The sequence below is a fragment of the Sturnira hondurensis genome, unplaced genomic scaffold (genome assembly GCF_014824575.4).
Source record: "Sturnira hondurensis isolate 20B ecotype Veracruz unplaced genomic scaffold, ASM1482457v3 Scaffold0004998, whole genome shotgun sequence".
Classification (NCBI taxonomy): domain Eukaryota; kingdom Metazoa; phylum Chordata; class Mammalia; order Chiroptera; family Phyllostomidae; genus Sturnira; species Sturnira hondurensis.
The window spans coordinates 439,694-459,827 of NW_028077629.1; the positions used below are offsets into that span (position 1 = coordinate 439,694).

General features: G+C 34.6%; 1 pseudogene; it reads right to left on the reverse strand.

Annotated features, from left to right (window-relative positions):
* Positions 1-247: 247 nt before the first annotated feature.
* LOC118987038 (tubulin alpha-1A chain-like) lies at positions 248-1,625 on the reverse strand (annotated as a pseudogene).
* Between the last annotated feature and the right edge of the window lie 18,509 nt (positions 1,626-20,134).

Sequence of the window (20,134 nt, forward strand, 5' to 3'; positions counted from 1 at the left end):
TTGTTTTTTAACCTATACTAAACACTATACACTTTAAGAGATCAACCCAAAATAACTGTATTTTTTTCATTTAAGACAGGAAATGCTTTATTCAAACCCATCAGAGAAATGGACTGGTTGGTCTGTAACAAAGTATCGTGTTTTAAAGCATGGGCCAGTAACTGTTTCTGAGTATACACGGCTACATACAAATTAACTGATCAGAATAAGATTCCCTATAAAAGCAGCACCATTGTGACATTTAACTTTATTGTCCCTCTCCTCCTTCCTCACCTTCTCCTTCAATAGAGTCCACGCAAACCTCCTCATAACCCTTCTCTAGGGCAGCCATGTCCTCACAGGCCTCCGAAAACTCTCCTTCCTCCATGCTGTCACCCACGAACCAGTGGACAAAGGCATGCTTGGCATACATTAGATCAAACTTGTGGTCCAGGTGAGCCCAGGCCTCAGCAATAACTGTGGTGCTGCTCTGCATGTGGACAGCTCACTGTTGCTGTCTTTGGCCAGGTCTCCACCAGGCACCACAGTGAGAGGCTGGTGATTAACACTGACTTTGAAACCAGTGGGACACCAGTTCACAAACTGGATAGCATGCCTGGTCTTGGTGGCAGTGGCAGCATTGACATCTTTGGGAACCACATCATCATGGTACAACACAGATCAAGCCACTTATTTACCATGGTGAGGGCCACGCATCACTATCTGGTTTGCTGACTCAAAGCATGCATTGGAGATGCATGATTTTTTTTCTTGCTACAGAAGCCGTTTGTGGTAGGCTTTTTCAGCAGAGATGGCAGGGGCGTATGTGGCCAGAGGGATGTGGATGAGGGGATAGGGCAACGGGCTGGTCTGGAATTTGGTCAGATGAACATTCATGGCTCTATCAAACCTGAGGGAAGCAGTGATGGAAGACACAATTTGACCTACACACCTACTCAGGTTAGTGTAGATGGGGTGCTCAGTACTGAGGTTTCTATGACAGATGTTGTAGATGACTTTATTGTTGACCATGAAGGCACAATCAGAGTGTTCCAGGGTGGTGTGAGTGGTGAGGATGGAGTTGTAGGGCTCTACTACAGTTGTAGAAACATGGGGGTGATGGGGTGGGCAGTGAGTGGAAAACTCTGGCTTGGACTTCTTGCCATAATTGACAGACTGACATTCCATCAGCAGGGAGGTGAATCCAGAACCAGTTCTATCACCAAAGCTGGGGAAAACCAAGAAGACCTGAAAACCTGTGAACTGCTCAGCCAATTTCCGAATTTGTCCAGGACAAGGTCAAAGATCTCCTTGCCAATGGTGTAGTGTCCATGAGCATAGTTATTGGCAGCATCTTTCTTGCCTGTGATCGGCTACTCAGGGTGGAAGAGCTGGTGGTGGGTGCCAGTGCGAACTTCATCTATGACTGTGGTTCCAGATCTGCAAACAATGCCCTGGGCACATGCTTGCCAGCACCTGTCTCAGTGAAGAAGGCTGAAGGAGTCATCTCTTCCAAACCTAATGGTCTTGTCACTGGGCATCTGGCCATCAGTCTGGATGTCACGTTCCAGGCAGTAGAGATCCCAGACACCATTGTAAATCTGGACACTAGTCTGGCCAATGCGGATGGAGGTGCACCCATGCATGGCTGCTGCTTTGCTGTTGCAGAGCAGTTGGCGAAGACGAAGAGAGGTTGTTGCTTCTTACAGCTCGGCCCTTAGGCAGTCAATGTAAGCGAACCTGCCCAAATAACTGTGATATTTACCGTGGTATATTAATAAGACATTTCCTAAATCTTAGAAGACTTCTAAAATATTCTTAAGGAAACGTGTTTTTAACTTACAGAATTTGAAACAAAGAAGTTTCAGGGACAAGATTATTGACATATCAATAACATGTTTAAGTATTTTGTTTTTTATTTTTTAATTTAATTCTTGTTCAAGTACGGTTTTCTGTCCCAGAACACGTTTAAGTATTTTAGAAGAATTTTTTAAATTCATAGGTAGCAATATATGTCCTTTCTTTCACTATTGGTGCTTTATTTTCATATCATTTAAGTGTTTTTTATGTTCAGAATGTTATAAAGTTAGATGAATTTAAACAACATAACAAATTTGTTTCAGAGAAAAATGAATTTTCAAGGCAATAACTTTATATGTTTATGTATTGTTTAATTATTTATATTAATTTTCTATTTTGTTCAACTTTATTTAATATCTATCCTTTATGTTTCAAAAAAGTTATCAATAACTTCCCCCTAGCTGCCCTTACATACTTTTTTCAAATATAAATTTGTACCTTCTTTACCCATTTCTTCCAGCTCCACCCCCACTGCTGGCAAATATAAATCTGTTCTATCTATGAACTTGTTTTTTTCTTCTTATTTTTAATTCCACATATAAGAGAGAACATATGGTATTTGCCCTTCTGTTTCTGATTTATTTCACTTATCATAATGACCTTAAGATCTATCCATATTTTTGCCAATGATACCTCAGACAAAGGTTTAATCTCCAAAATATACAAAGAACTCACTGGACTCCACTCAAAGAAGACGAGCAACCCAATTAAAAAATGGGCAAAGGACTTGAACTGACATTTCTCCAAGGAGGACATACAGAGGATCCAGAGACACATGAAAAGATTCTCAATATCGCTAGCTATTAGAGAGATGCAAATTAAAACCACAATGAGATACCACTTAACACCATTCAGAATGGCTATCATAAACAAAGAAACAAACAACAAGTGCTGGAGAGGTTGTGGGGAAAAGAGGACCCTAGTTCACTGTTGGTGGGATTGCAGACTGGTACAACCACTATGGAAAACAGTATGGAATTTTCTAAGAAAACTAAAAATGAATGTGCCTTTTGACCCAGCAATTCCACTATTAAGAGTATATCCTAAGAACCCTGAAACACCAATCCAAAAGAACCTATGCACCCCGATGTTCATAGCAGCACAATTTATGATAGCCAAGAGTTGGAAGCAACCTAGATGCCCATGGGTAAATGACTGAATCAAAAAACTATAGTACATTTATAAAATGGAATTCTATGCTGCAGAAAGGAAGAAGGAGCTCCTACCCTTTGCAACATCATGGGTGGAACTGGAAAGCATTATGCTGAGTGAAATAAGCCAGGTGGTGAAATACCATATGATATCACCTTTAACAGGAATCTAAACAAAACAAACAAGCAAGCAAAATATGACCAAGGACACTCAAATACAGAACAGGCTGACAGGGTCCAGAGGCGAGAGGGGAGAGAATCACAGGGGAAAAGGGGATGGACTCACATGAACAAGTATAAAGGACACATGGACAATAACTAAGGGTGGGGGGCGGAAATGGGAGGGAAGTCGGAGCACGGGGCTGGGGGTGGGCAGGGTTGTGAATATAAGACAGAAAGCTGTACTTGAACAAGAATTAAATTAAAAAAATTATTAAAAAAGAAAGATTTTATTCTCTTTGTGGCTAAACTCTATTCCACTGTGTATGTGTATGTGTGTGTGCATCTGTCTGTCTGTCTCACACTTTCTTTATCCATCGGAAGACAATTTCTTTCCCTATCCTAGCTATTGTAGATAATGGTGCATTGTACAGGGAGCCCATATCTTTCCAAGTTAGTTCTTTAATTTACTCTGAAGAAATATCTACAAATGTGATTGCTGGATTATATCGTAATTCTACTTTAAAATTTTTTGAGGTATCTCCATTCTGTTTTCCATTGTGGATATGCTAATTTACATTTCTACCAGTAGTGCACAAGGGTTGTTTTTTCTACATGCTCACACCAACACTTTATTTCTTATCTTTTTGATAATAGACATTCTAACAGATATAAGGTATAATATGCCATTGTGGCTTGGATGTACATTTCCTTAGTGATTAATGATGTTGAGTATCTTTAGGGTCCCATTGGCCATGTGTATGTCCTCTTTGGAAAAATGTCTATTCAGATCTTCTGCCCATTTTTAAATCAGATTAGCTTTTGTTTTTGGTTTACTATTGAGTTACATGAGTTCTTTACATATTTTGGATATATCAAGCCCCTTATTAGATGAAGGATTTTCACATAATTTCTCCCATTCAGTTGGTTGCCTTTTCATTTTGCTGACAGCTTCTTTTGTTGTGAAAACATTATTTAGTATGATGTAAACCTATTTATTTATTTTTGCTTTTGTTGCTTTTGGTTTCACATTAAAAAAATCACCACCAAGATTGATGTTAAGGATCTTACTGCTGTTCTCTTCAAGGAGTTTTGTAGTTTCAGGTCTTATGTTCAAGTCTTTATTCCATTTTGAGTTGATCCATTTTTTGGTACGCAATAAGATAGTAGTTGAGATTCATTCTTTTTCATATGACTCTCCAGTTTTCCCAACACTGCTTATTGAAGAGGCTCTCCTTTCCCCATTGTATAGTCTTGGTTCCTTTGTTGTAAATTAATTGAGTTTTTTATGTGAAACTTCTGGACTCTCTATTCTGTTCCATTGATCTATTTCCTACCAATACCATACTGTTATAATTACTATGGCTTTTAATATAGTTTGAAGTCAGGGAGTGTAATGTCTTCAAATTTGTTCTTTCCCAAATTTGCTTTGACTTTTTGTGTGTTTGTGTGGTTTTATACAAGTTGTAGTATTATTTATTATATTTCTTTGAAAAACACCATTGGAATTTTAATAGAAACTAAAGGGAAATTTGAATTGGGCTGAAATTCAGTATTATCTTTGGCACATACATTTGTATTGTTTAATGTAAGTATTTGCGAAATTGTATATTAATCAAATCAGAAAAATGCTTATCAATGAGAGCTAATTTAATGGGCTACATATCTGTGCACAGCCCAGAATTATGTGCCCTTTCAGCAAGAACCATTCCCTAGTACAAATCATCTTCATCCACTTGTATAAGATCTCTCATTCCAAGGGAGAATGCTTTAAAAAGAATGACCTCAATTGAAATCTGAACAACTCTTGAGAGTTGTGTGCATCCCACTTTCTATAACTAGGACTCTGGACCCATTGCAGTAGTTAGAAACCTATTTTTAAATTCATATTTGATGTACATAAATGAGACAGAAATGTTCTATTATAGCATAACCTTTGGAAATATAGTAGTTTGAATTATCAATTTTAAAAGAGGGACTTTTTTCCCATTTCTTCTCTCCTAAAATCACTTCCTGAGCCATGTTACTATGTACTGTGTTAACTAATAAAGATTTGTTTGTTACCATTGAAAATAGAACAAAAATAAATATTATAAGTCAAACTCAAGGTTTTGTTTTCTTAAGTTATATATATATACACAGACATATATATATATAATTTAGAATACATTACAAGTAGTGGTATAACAGATCTTGCCTTTCATTCTGATTGAGCATATTGATTTGTAATACAAATGTTGAAAGAGATAATTGCAAAACTTAACCAAAGTAAAAATTCACACCAGAATTTCCAAGGAATCTAGACTTTGTTATGGTCATTAAACTGGTATCATAGCCAAGATTAAACTGAGTTTTAAAATTAATTGCATAGAATTTTATCAAATACATTATATCCAATTCTTAATACTCTCTTCTCATTCATAATAAGCTAACTTTTTGGGATTGTATGCATACTACTATCAGCACCTTCTACAAATTATATCCTTACTTGAAACTCAAATAAAGCAATATTTTATTGAAAAATTTGGTACCCCAAAACTCCCAAACATGTCTGTGGTAAAATCCCACAATCAAACATATTTCATTTATTTAGCAAATAGTATGAATAAATAGTGTGAAATTATATATGGGCTTAATGGGGACTAAAAATAACAGGTCTTCTCATCAGTTCACAGTTTATGTTTTGTCCCAAATTGATTTTGGCACAATCTAACTAAAGTACTTTGGATTTCTAGGGTTTTTAAAGTTCTGCTACTATGAATAATGGATCATGGTGCTATTCCAAAATTCTATAAGTTTTGATTGTCCCTGAATAATGAATTTGCCTCCAGGGAGGAACTGTGACACTGGGGAGAGCCTGAGACTTCTTCAATTTCTATAAATAGTTGGACTTAATGGGCTGCGCCGACACTCAAAGAGAAGCACTATTTCTCTTTGTAGTGCCCTCCATATAATTTTACAGGCAACACGTCTTGGTCTTACAGTTTTGATTCTTTTTTTTATCAAAGTAAAAAAGTTATTTTTAACACAAGAAACATTTGATTTGCCCTTGTATCTCTAATGACTTTAGCACACAGAAGAAATGTTCGTTATTACAGTACAGAGGGAAAGGAAGCCTGGAAAGTTCAAGTCAGTCAGACATGTTTCTATTGATTACAGCAGTGCTGAGAGTAGAAAGGGAAAGATAAGATCCAGAAAGTTGCAATTAGTTTAAAATGATCTCTCCAATGACTGAGCCCTTTTGAAGAAAGTGGTGGATAAATTACAAGTTGTATTTTAATAACCTTCAAGCACAAAGCTATAAATGTACTGTATAGTGCATATTTTCTAAAACAATAATTATCGTGTTATTTATATACTTCTATTCTTTAGAAATACTTACTGATATGCTAAGGAAAATGCAAGAGATGCCTCACGGTTGCCATAGTATCAGAGTCAATATGGTTTGAAAGCAGTGAACTGAACTCTGTTTTGAAAAAGAAGGACAATAACCTTGTAGGCCTACAGAGCAACACTGTCTTGTAGAACTTTTTGTGATGATGCCAGTGTGGTAACCCCTGGCAAGATGCTGCTACAGAGGATCTGAAATATGGCTCCTCCGATGGAGGAACTCAGTTATTAATTTTCTTTGGTTTTGATGAACTGAAATTTCACTGTAAACAGTCATATGTGGCTGGTGACACTATTTTCAGTATAGGTAAAGAATTTACAATGTATTAAACATGTGAGCTTTTTCTTGCAAGGCTGAGATTTAAATCTATTTGGATAAAGGCTGGATGAAAAAGTTGAAGGAACTGAGCAAAAAACAGAACAAAACAAAAACAACTCATAGATACGGACAACAGTATGGTGATTGCCAGAAGGAAAGGGGTAAGAGGGAGGTGGAAGAGAATAAAGGGTGGTTAAATAGTGGCAGAAGGAGACTTGATTTTGATGGTGAACACAGAATACAACATACAGATGATGTATTACAGATTGTATACTTGGAAACAATTTTATTAACCAACATCACCCCAATACATTTCATTAAAATAATATTAACAATTATAATTAATTATATATTTTAGAACAGATGGAAATATTGTTCTGTTGTCTGATATGTAATATATACAATGTATGTTATACTAAATAGTAGGGTTACTTGGCAGAATGAGGTGCCCCAGGGCAGGCATACATCTTAGTTCCATATTTTACAGAAGTCAAACTTGAGAGCACATAAGAATCAGGTGAAAACCTTGTTAAAACACAGAGGTTTTCATTTTGTAGGACTGGCCTGCGACCCAAACATTTGCATTTCTGAGAAGCTCCAAGCGGGTGTTTCGGGGGAGTTTCATGAACAATGGCTGGATTAGCACTCAGTTGTTAATTAGTGCAGTTCTCAAAGTTCAGACCCTGAAACAGGACCTTCACCATTAGAATTACCTGGGCCTTCATCTGAAGTGCTAGTTCTCAGGATTTACCTTAGACATCAGAGTCTTTTAATAAGCCCTCCAGATGGATGTGATCCACACTGAGGTTTGAAAACCACTGACTCAGTGGATTGGGATGGCTTAGGAAATTGAAAAACATGTGACTTATTATAAACAAATATAGTTAAAGTAGATGCTGTAGTTATTAAATCACTCCATTGCCTCACATTCACTTAATAGTTATATTTATATTGCCTAAAATCCAGAAATAGCCAGTATTCATAGAAATATTATTTTGTTGTTCTGAAATTTTGAATCTTATAAAATAGTTAAATAAGAAATATTTGTGGTAAATTATGAACGAATGAATTAATAAACACTACTTTTTGATGCACTAATACAAATATGGTAGTTTTGCTCTTGTTTTTTAGAGGATTTCTAAAGAATCCACTTAATCTCTCTTCTTTTTTCACTGCCAAAATGGAAACACTTGCATCTGGAGAGTACATAAATTTCAGAAATACTTGCTTCAGAGTGGAAACAGGATAATTCTCTCTTTCCAATATCATGTTTTGATAAAAACATGAGGAATTCTTTCATACAAAGCTCAAGAATGTACATCATCATAGACACATTAGGGGGCAATTTGGCAGAATATATTAAACTAAAAATGTGCCAGAAAATTACTTGAACATTATATGTAATATCAAAAAGTTGGAAATAGCCAAAAAGTACACCCCAAAGAAACCAGCAATTTTGGGCTAAATCTGCTTGTGAAATATTATGCAATAGTTAAAAATAAGTAAGACATACATTATCTGTCAATGAAATATATCTGAGACATAATGTGTGTGGAAGTTGCAGAAATGGACAGTGCATTGTATTTTGTGCCGAAAACAGAATTTCAGAAACAATGGATTGATTTCTCCTTGTATTTGTTGTATATAGTATAACTTCTAACATATAATAGATAATACTGATTTTCTGTAAAGCATGAACAAGGATTGAGAGAAATAGTCAACAGAGAATTTATTTGCATGTTGAATTTTATAAAAAAATATATTTACAATGTCATAAAATTAATACTTAAGACTTAAAAATAAAAATACATAAAGTTCATGTTATGCTGTTATACAGAGATGCACATAACTATATCAATTGTAAAGACCTATTTTATCATCATTCATTTCTGAGTCCATACATTTTATATCTAATAACTAATGAATCCATTTTCCTGTATTATGTTAGAAATAATACTCATTGTTGATGTACAGTGTAGAATTGTGTGATAATATTAATATTGAATAAGAATTTTAGATCTGAAAATAATGTTTTTATTATTACATATACTATCTCTGTATATGTATCATGTAATAAAATGTAATGGTTATATGATTAAATATCAATCTATACATAATACTTATCATGTATGTAGTATCTTTAATAACCCTTAAAATGTTAGCAAAATGTAGGCATATAGAACAGTAACATCATAGCTAAAGTCTAAGTAAATACTTTAGGATAAAATTTTTATTTTATATGTTTAGCCTTTTTTACTTTCCAGTTTGCTCTACTTTCTCTCTATACAATAACCCTGCTTTGAATTCAGTTTCTAATATCAGGGTGTTTAAAAATATTTATATAATTTCAGTGAATTCCTTTCCAAGACTTTTGCATTTTAATGCAAATGTAATTAAGTTCTCTATTTAAAATGAAACTATTTATTTAAAACTTGTCTAAGAAAAAGGTAATCCTTACATATGTGATACGGTACATCACTGTTCACCTTCCCTCTTTGCTACACCTACACTGAACGCTTCCTTGTTATCCCACCAATCAGATGCCCAGAGTCACCGAGTGTGTCTGGTCTGCCTATCCCAGGGTGTCATGCATGGACAAACACAAAGTTCTGTGCAACACAAGATTTGGCAAATGCATGAATAAGGTCCCCTCTGTTTTCCAAAAGTTCCTTCTTGCCATGTTAGATATAATAAGAAAAAAACTGTTTTATTACCCCTGGGTTTAATAGTGCTATTTTAATATCAAGATTAATTTTAGTACTTGCTTGAATGAACTTTGATGATCGGTTTTATGTGTTAATTTGTCTAAGCTATAAGATCCAGTTTTTCAAATAAATACTAATCTAAGTGTTACCATGAAGGTATTTTGTAGGTGTGTTAACATCTACAATCAGTTAACTTTATGCAAAAGGAATTACTTTGATAATCTGCAGGTAGCTGACCTGATCAGTAGAATGACCTGACCAGATTATCAGTAGAATAATCTGCAGGTAGCTGACCTTCTATTCCTCCCACATAGAAGTGGCTTAGGAATTGAACAATCACAGAGAACGGAAGACATTTGAGGCCCATGGTAGAAAAAGCCTAGAATACCTTAAACATAATGTTGACAGAAATAGGGATGTTAATAGTACTTCTGGAAACTTCTCAGAAGGAAGTGAGGAGCACAGTAGAAAAAGTTTCTATTGTCTTAAACTCCAAGTCTTACATTCGCTAAGACTTAGAGAATATATATGTTGTTATAAACAGAACGTCAGTAGAAATATGAACATTAAAGGCTCAGAAAGTACTGAAGAACATGTTAGTGAAAAGAGAAAATGTGATTGTTGTTATAAAGTGGCAGAACACTTGACTAAATTGTTCTCCAGAACTGTACGGAAAGCAGAACTTGTAATCACTGAAGTCAGATATTTAACTGAGGAGATTTCTAAGTGGAGGGTTTTATGTGTGATCTGGCTTCTTCTTCTTGTTTACATTAACATACAAGAGAAGAGAGATAAATTGAGGAAAGAAGCTTTGGCATAAGAGAGATATGTGGTCTTTGTTCCAGTGCTTGGCACAGAGCTCCTAAAACCCTTAGAGTTTCCCGAGTGAAAGGTGTGATGAGAGTGTTTTGTGTTCTAACTAGGTAGCTGGACAGGCCCTAGATAATTTCAGGATAGAGGATCCTTGCCAGAAAGACCGAGCATGAGACCTTTAACCTTGGAAGGTCAGGGAGCTTCCGAGGTGGTGAACACACCCACAGGGTAAACCCCAACTCTGTGGGAACAGAAGCTTCTGCACTTGGGACCATTCCAGACCAGGCCCAATGCAAGTCTCCATCTCTGTATTCATTTGGATTTTGTAGAACAAACTTTAGCAGTAAGAGTAGCATTTTTGTGAGTTCTATGGGTCTTTCTAGCAAATTATCAAAACTGAAGGGTAGGCAGTGGGTATCTCTGATTTGATAGCAAAGTTGGTGTAGGTGGTGACCAGGGGTCCTGATACTTGTGACTGGCATGTGAAGTGAGGACAGTCTTGTGGAACTGAACCCTTAACCCTGAAGGCCTTGACCTTTACTCCAGGTAGTGAGTGTCAGGATTGAATAGAATGGTAAGACACTCAAATTAGTGTGGGAGAATCAGAGAATTGATTGGTGTGAGGAAAAAAAAACCCAAACAACAGAAAACACAAAAAGCCTCTCAGAACTGTTAAACAAAAAGGAACTGGCACTTGATAATTTGGTAAATTCTCATCCAATGCAGAGTATTAAAAATGCAAAAATTAGGGTAAAGCTAAAATTAAAGTAATAGCTTGCTTATTTGGGGGAACTGGGGTAGTATAAATATATTTTGCATGTGGGAGAGACCTAAATTTGGGGTGACAGAGGACAGATTGCAGTGGACTAGTTGGTGGCTCCAATAAGATATGTTCAAGTTATTATCTTCGGAACTTACAATTATTACCTTATTTGAATAAAGGTGTTTTGCATATGAGATTCATTTAAATATCTTGAGAGGAAAAATTTACCTTTGGTTATACAGCAGGACACTAAATACAATTGTAACCATAACTTAACATTAAGTTTTGTCTATTGAGCCTTTCCTTTCCATTCTTTTAAAGGCCTCTGCCTGCACTGAAATAATTAAAATGGGCTTTGAGCCCTTACTGGTGTGGCTCAGTTGGTTGGGCGTCATTCTGCAGAGTGAAAGACCACATGATCAATTCTCATTCAGGGCATAAGCCAGGGTTGTGGGTTTGGTCCCTGGTTGGAACACCTACAAGAGGCAGCCAATCAATGTTTCTCTCCCTCTCTTTTGCCTTCCCTTCCCCTCTCTGTAAAAATAAATAAATTAAACCTTAAAAAAAGGTGGGCATTGAGATATCTGTCCCCATCTTCCAGGTATCAGGTGTCCAACATCTTAATAAACCACTTTCCTTTATACCAGCAAGTGTCTCTCGAGTATCGGCTTTTGAAGTATCAGGCAGCCAGACAAAATAACATGTATCCTTATCACATAGAAAGAAATTAGACTAAGAAATGGAGAGCAAGACAGACATAGTGAAGAGGAAGAGGTAATATGAACCTAGATACAGAGATGATAGTGATGTGGCCACAAGCCAAGGAACACCTGCCACCATCAGAACCTGGCTAAAGTGAGGAAGGGATTCTCCACCCAAGACATTTCAGTGGAGCCGAGCTCTGTCCATACGCTGATTTCAGACTTCTTATCTCCAGAACTAGGATGGTAAAGTTCTATTTCTTTAATCCAGCCCATTTCTGGTGGTTTGGTATAGGAGCAATAGGAAACAAATAGTTAAATCTAATTTTACTTCCAGAGAAAGTTTCCATTTGTAAGTACAAATGATTAAATGTAAGAGCTTTTTCCTCTGTTTGTATTAGTTCTATTTATACTCACTTTGAAGCTTATCAAGTTGTAATAAATGGAAAGAGGTGCTATATAAATGTAAAGTGAAGGATATTGTGTGCATACCCATGTATTTATTTCCTCTTCAACTGAAAATGACAGAAATAGTCACAATATAGTTAGAATTGACTAGTATTAACATTTTCATAATGACTGAAAAGTAAAATGTTTTATACTAACAAAAATAATTGCTATGGTATTTTAAAAATAGAATAATTTCAATTTACTCACATTTTTTGAAGTTACATTTTAAAACTATTTTAAAAAGCTAGTCTTAATATTAAAAATATGACTGCTTGCAAGGAGTTTATAAAATTGAGTCTGTTGGCCAATACTGAGATACTAGGTAGCCACACAACAGTGATGGATTTTCCGGGTAGAGCCTGTGAAAAAGAGGAAATTTGTAGGGCCAAGAAAGTTATTCTCAAATCTGTATAAAATAGTGGACAAAGCAACAGATTTTTCTTGGCTTTTCCAAATCATTCAGGCTCTTTGAGGAACTCAGAGATTCCCTTTAAAGGGAATACCCTTCACTGGCTCCAAAGAAAATCTCTGTCACTATGAGCTTTTCACTAAACAGATTATATCATTTTTCTCAGGTATTTCATAATAAAAGCCAATTACTAATTACTGTTTGTGTTCCAGTAATGTCATCATTGAGTCTGTAAAAATGTATGCTAAAAACATTCTGCCTTCTTCCTAATACATTTGCCATTTTTATATATGTAAACATTTGTTCAGTATTTGCCATTCTTACATTGTTCATGACAAGTATTCAAAAAAATGCTCATTTTCCCCTGGAGAAGTTGCTTGCAGTTTAGAAGACAGTTGCATCTGTGATATAACACTACGACTTCATGGTTTCAACAGTTAAGGTTGCTGTGGTTAAGATACAGAACTCGGGGTTTTTCTACCACTACTCCAGGGAGTCCTAGGATTTTTAGGACTTTTTTTTTTCACAAGACTTTTTTCACAAGATGCCACCAGATATTCCGTGAGAGATTATGGCTGGAAAGAAAGGATTTTGAACCGTGTGTGATGCACAGTGATAAAGTTCAGAGCGGCAGACAGCACCTCTAGCAATTTTGTTAGCAGTTTTTTACACCCACATAGCAGTGCACAGTAGGACAGCATTTTGTTCAGTGTTTTGAGAATATTCTCAGGTTTGACATTAGATGGGGGACAAGACTGAGGTTTGGGGAGCAAAGCAAATTGGTGAGAACTAAACTTAGAAAGCAGATGGTGGGCCGACCATGCAGCCTCTTAGGACTAAATTACCTCCCTACATCTTCTCTTAAATCTTGCCTGTTAAATTGTAGGAGCAAAGAAGTCCTACTGGTATAATAGAAAATCAGAGAAAAAGTTTCATTCTAAAGACAAAAAGTTTTATGCACCGTGAAGTAGGAGTCCTTCTGCTAATTTGCTATTATTACAAATGTTGCAAGTGTGGATAATGTTGGTTGGAAGAGTTGTGACATTGCAATTTTGGGGAGTGTGATTTTCTTTTTAAATTATTCATCATCAATTTGGTTTATAGTTATTAATATTTCAGTTTAAAACATGCTTGAGGATCCAACACAGTGTCTTCTGAACATGAGGTGTGAGGTGAAAGAGAATGCTTCTAGGCTCGGTCTATGTCCTCTGATAAGAGGACAGGTAAATAAGGTTTCATTAACATAAAAGTGAATATCAATTATTTTTACTTGAGATGATAATTTATCTAATCTATCCATTGTACACAGTTTGCTGCTAATATTATCTAAATGAAGCAACAAGATCAGAAAGACACAACTACAGACTGAAGTTACTCAAATAGTAGAGGAGTTAGAAATGAGATTTGTTAAAAATAGTTGCACTTGGAGAAAAATTTTGAGAATCAAGTTATTTAGTACAAGGAATTATTGATTTCTCCCACTCCCCCCTGAAGTCACCTGGTTGGTGAGAACATACTATGGGAGCGGGTTAAATTATAGCAATAAAGTGCTGGGTCAGGATGCAGCTAGCTAAATTGAAGACTGCACTCTCTATCTGTATGATAAATTGAAATACTCAGGACGTGTCTCCTGAAACAAAAGCAATTTGAGAGTAATAAGTACATAACTTTTTCTTTCTCATTGATGGGTAAACAGATTTCAGCATTAAATATCAATTTGTGGCATTTGTATGAAGTGTGAATGTTGGTGAAACTCATGAATGATGTTTACTTGCTGCCAGGTTCTAATACAAGAAAATATCGAGATGTTTTTGACATTTTGTCTTCATATCTAGAAAGTTCTGACAGAAGGAACCATGTTGGCTTCGTTACTGACGTTATTTCCTCAGTAGCTGGCTCCACAAGAGAGAGGTTTTGTCTCTTGTTATAGAATATAATCTTGACATTGTGGTAGTGTAGTGCTTTGTTCACAGATGCATGCTAATGACAAAAAGTACTTGGAAAATAAATGAAAACTAAAATGTCTGGATGGTCATACAAAACGCCTGGCTGTATTAATGGATGGTCAGTCCCCCTGAGTGTGGTAAAAAATAAGCTATGAAAAACTGGACAATGAGCACATCTTTTAATGCATACAGACATCTGGATTCTTTGTTCTGATAGTTCTTAGCAAAATATTTGAGCTAGAAGGTGAGTTTTAGTACTACATTTGAGAAAATATTAATCCAAATTTTGTAGAATGCTTTGAAGTCGATTTGAGCCTGCCTAAACCAACCTAACACTAGCAGGCATTGTTTCTTCACTTAAACTAGCTGAACAACTAGGCTTAGGAGTGATAAAAATCTTACTCTTTATAAGAACGTTGAATCTTTGAAGAATTATGTTGGGAACAGGAATCTTTAAATGTTCCCACTTTTGCTTGGGGTAACAAAAATTTGCCGATGATATCGGCAAATATCATCCCAATTCTGCATTAATTGAAGGTGATATTAATTGCCTACCAGAAGAAAATCTCTTCAGGAAAAACTTAGTATCCAGAACCTTTACTGATATTAAAAGCTTATTAATAGTATTCAGCAGTTATGCCAAGTAACATAATAAAATAACTGAAAACAGAGAAAAACATAGGGAATGGAACAAAAGTAATTTTTTAAAGATTTTATTTATTTATCTTTAGAGAGGAAGGGAAGGAGAGAAGGAGATAAATATCAATGTGTGGTTGCCTCTCGTGCGTCCCCTGCTGGAAACTGGCCTGCAACCCAGGCATGTGCCCTGATTGGGAATTGAACCGCGATCCTATGCGTTGCAGGCCCATGCTCAATCCACTGAGCTACACCAGCCAGGGCGGAACAAAAGTATTAAGGTAACAGAACGTGCTTTCAAAATAATGTGAATTTATATGGTCAACAATATAAAAAAATGGGGAATTTTAGTGGCCTACAGACAAGAAATCAAATACATATTCTAAAATGTAAACAATACAATAACTAAAATTATAATGTAATAGGCTTTAACAACACACTAGATTGAGAAGAAACCAGAATTAAAGAAGTAAAAAATAGTTTAACAGAAAATATCAAACTGAAATCTGGAAAGAATAAAAATAATTGAAACTGCAAAAAAAAGACATACGATATATAAGGTATATGAAAGAAATATCTCATAGTCAAATAAGTGTTAATTTTCCATATTAACAAGGTATGGGAGTAAAATCATATGACCATACAAATAGATTCCACAAAAATACTTAATAAAACTCACCAACTATCCATAAATCTTAGAAATAATTAGAAGGCTAGGACCAGAAGTGAGCTTACTTAATGTAATAGATTATCTACTAAAAAAAAAATCCTACAGTAAATGTTCCGCTTAATGGTGATATGTTGTAAAGTTTTACTGTGAAACTAAAAATGAGAGAGAGAAGCTTTCTACCACCAACTATTTATATTCAATATTTCACTGTAAAGATTTTGGGGATATAACAAAAGAATTAAAAGATATAGGAATTAGAAGGTAAGAACTTGCATTGTTTTTATTTACAAATCACATTATATAGTGCATCAGTATTTAAAAGAATATTAGAAAGAAGCAATTAGAATTAATATGTGACTTTAAAAAGTCACTGGATTGAATATCAGCGTATAAAACGAGTTGACATTTTTACCTACAAACAAGAAATGCAATTTTTAGGAGTTATAGTTTATCAAATGTAAAACAAACTTGTGTAAGACTTTTGTACCAAGAAAAAATGTTATTGAGACAAATTAAGAATTATTGATCAATGCAGAAGATATTCCATTGTAATCTTCTCACTTCTATTTACATAAAACTATAGATTCAGTGAAATCTCAATCAAAATCTCACTATGTAAATTGATGAGCTGATTTCAACTCAGGTAGAAATGAAATAACCAAGAACAGTAAAGACAATATTAAGGAAATAAACACTGTTGAGGAAATAATTATCCTCAAGACTTATGATAAAATTGTATTAATTAAAAGTGCTGTATTTATTCAATGAGAGACACATAGACTAATGGAATAGAACAAATAGTATAGAAACTCACCTGATTTGAGACAAGATGGCTGTACAAAATAGGAAAGATGTTTGTTTCAATAATGATGCTAAGTAAGTTATGTAACTGCATAAAAATATAAACTTACCTACCCTACACTCTATGTAAAACCAGATAGATTTTGGCTTATTTGAATCATAAAGCAATACTTCCAGAATAAAACATAATAACTTTATGACTTTGGACTATTCAAAAATTTTAAACTTTTTGAAAGAAGCAAAATCATAAAAATGTTAATAATTGAACACCATTAAAATTAGAAAAATTAGCTCATTAAAAGAATCCATCAGGAGAAAGAAAGGGCAAACCACAGAATGAAAAGAGACATATTTATGTCCAACAAATAATCTGCATCCAGATTAAACAATCAACTTCTAAACATAAATAAGAACAAAAGATAACTCAAATTTTTAAAAATAAAGTTTCATCATTTTCTTTACAATAGGTGATACTGAAGTGACCAAATAGCATATGTAAAGCATTTCAACTTAATAGTCATAAAGGAAATAAAGAAAACAAGTTACAATTAAACTCTGGATTACCAACCACAAGAATGGCAAAAACTAAAAACAACAAAACAAAACAAAAAACTAAAAAGAAGAAAGTGATCTCAAGAACTGCTGAGGACATGGAGCAAATGAAAGGCACATTAAATACTGGTTGGAATGTCAACTGGTACACTGCTTTAGACAAGTTTTTTGAAGTGCTTATAAACACTATCTGATCCTTTACATATAGACCAAGAATACTCATGTCAATTTTTCCCAAAACTTTAAACAACACAATTGTTCACTAGTAATAGAATAGTAAATTATGGCTACAAGCAACAAGTGATAAACCTCAAAGAAACTAGAGGCCAAGTAGTATGTACTATTTACTTTCATTCATGTAAAAAGCACAACCAACCATAAGCAAACCAGAATAGCAAATTCCTTGGGCAGATGCTAGTAACTGAAAAAAGATGAAAGAGAGACCCCTGTGATGATGGTAAAATTCCATATCTTCATCTAGATTATGGCTATATATTCAGTTTGTAAAGTATCATCTAACTATGCAATTTATAATCTATGTACTTCTCTCTGGGTGCACAATGTTTCAATGGACATTTAAAAGAGTAAAGTAAGATCCCGGCCTGGCTGGTGTAGCTCAGTGGATTGAGTGCGGGCCTGTGAACCAGATGATCGCAGTTCGATTCCCAGTCAGGGCACATGCCTGGGTTGCAGGCCAGTTCCCAGCAGGAGACCCATGAGAGGCAACCACACATTGATATTTCTCTCCCTCTCTCCTTCCTTTCCCCTCTAAAGATAAAGAAATAAAATCTTTAAAAAATAAATAAAAAATAAAAGAGTAAAGTAAGATTTAAATGTATTGCAGAAAATATTCTACCCACATGTGAAATCATTATAGTTCTGCCTTTCTTGGATTCTGTCTTTTCTGTTGATTTGCAAGACTATTCATGTGCAGATGCTAAATTATTTTATTCATTTTATTTTTAGAACTAAGTTTAGAAATAGCATGCCTATTTCCGGTATTTACTGGGATAATAGATTCAAATTAGGCCTTTTGAATTAATACTCAGTCTTTCTGGCTAATGATAGACTGTGCATTACCATTTGTTTATTTTCCTTTTGTTTCATGTTTCTTGATGGTGTTTCAAGTATTTTTGTTGAGTTTCTTCCTGATTTCTACTAACTTTGTTTTTCAATATTTTATTTTTATTGCTTTAGTGGAACTATACTTTAATTGAAATTTCATAGTGTTTTCTTCTTAAACTGTGAAAAAACTACTTACAATTAATCATATAAGTAGTTCCCAAAGCACATTCTCTTACAGCATGAAACAATATTTTAGTTGTATTTCCTATGTTTCCAGATATCCAAATTTATCACCTAGAAATTGTAATCATTTTATTTCCTTCTACCCAAGTTTTATGCTGCCCATATCTATTTTTCATGTATTGTTTACACTGTTCATAAAAATAATATATTTTATGGAGCCTTGATTAGAAATCCAACATTATTTGCTCAGAATTAGTCTGAAAGCAAAAGTGTAGACTAGGGTCATGACTGAATCTTACAAATTAGATTCATCTTCCATGGTTTTCCAACAAGGCATGTATGTAAGAAGAGGAAAGAGGAGAATTAAAACCATTGTAATAATTATCACAGACGCTTTTATAAGGAGTTGAATTGAATTACTTAAAAAATATTTATTTTCACTCTGGCTGGTGTAGCTCAGTGGATTGAGCATGGGCCTGCAAACCAAACAACTGCGGTTCAATTCCCAGTCAGGGCACGAGCCTGGGTTGCAGGCCAGTTCCCAGCACAGGATGCACGAGAGGCAAACATATATTGGTATTTTTCTCCCTTTCTCCTTCCCTTCCCCTCTAAAGATAAATAAATAAAAGCTTTAAAATATTTTCTATTTTCTTTCCAGAAATACATATTAACATTAGAGTAATCTATATCAGAGTTTCCAGGTTTGAGGAGCACTGCCTGAGGAAACAGGCTGAAAATAAAAATTTCTTTCCAGCATCTCAAGATCAGTCATTGTAAGACTCAGATTTCCATATCCCGAGCTGGCAACCAGTTAAAAGTTTACTACAAAGTCATTTAATAGACTAAGAACAATTAACATGCATTAAAAACATACATTTTGACAAAAAGTGAGATTATCTTTTAAACTATGCTTTTATTTTTTGAAATAATTTTGACCTTTTTTTTGCAGTCAAAGTAGAATTTAGCAGCCATTATGTATGTAAAACAGCCAGCCAAAACCAAGTACAATGTTAAATGTACAGGACTATTTTGTTTTCTTCCCTCCTTTGAATATCTGTTGAAAATATTGAAAATTTATCCTTATTTTACACCCTATCTTTAAATATTTTTACAAAGAAAAATACTCTAGAAATGCAAGTGATTGAAAAATAGATTTTCAGGATGCCTTATATTTAAATATAGACACAAGTAATTGTGATGATGCATTGTTTTCTGTTTATCTTTTTAGTATCTACCAAATACTGAACAGGATGAATTAGGCTCATTAAAATGAGCACTAGGTCATCAATACTGAGGCTTAATAGTTCTGAACTTGTTTTTTTAAAAAATAAGAGGCTTATAGCTTTATTAATAGCAAAATACACTTCTATTTGGACCACAAGTTCTGTTGTATCAAGTAATATAAAACAACATTCAAATCAGCATTATTATGCATAATTTTTAAATTGTCAAAATTGTTGAGATTATAGGTAGAAATAATGGCTAACCTTACTTGTAGACATTCACAATTGAAGACTGAAACATTTACATTTAAAGGTAGCAAAATTGTTAACATCTCCTTTCCTTAACAAAAATGTTTCTA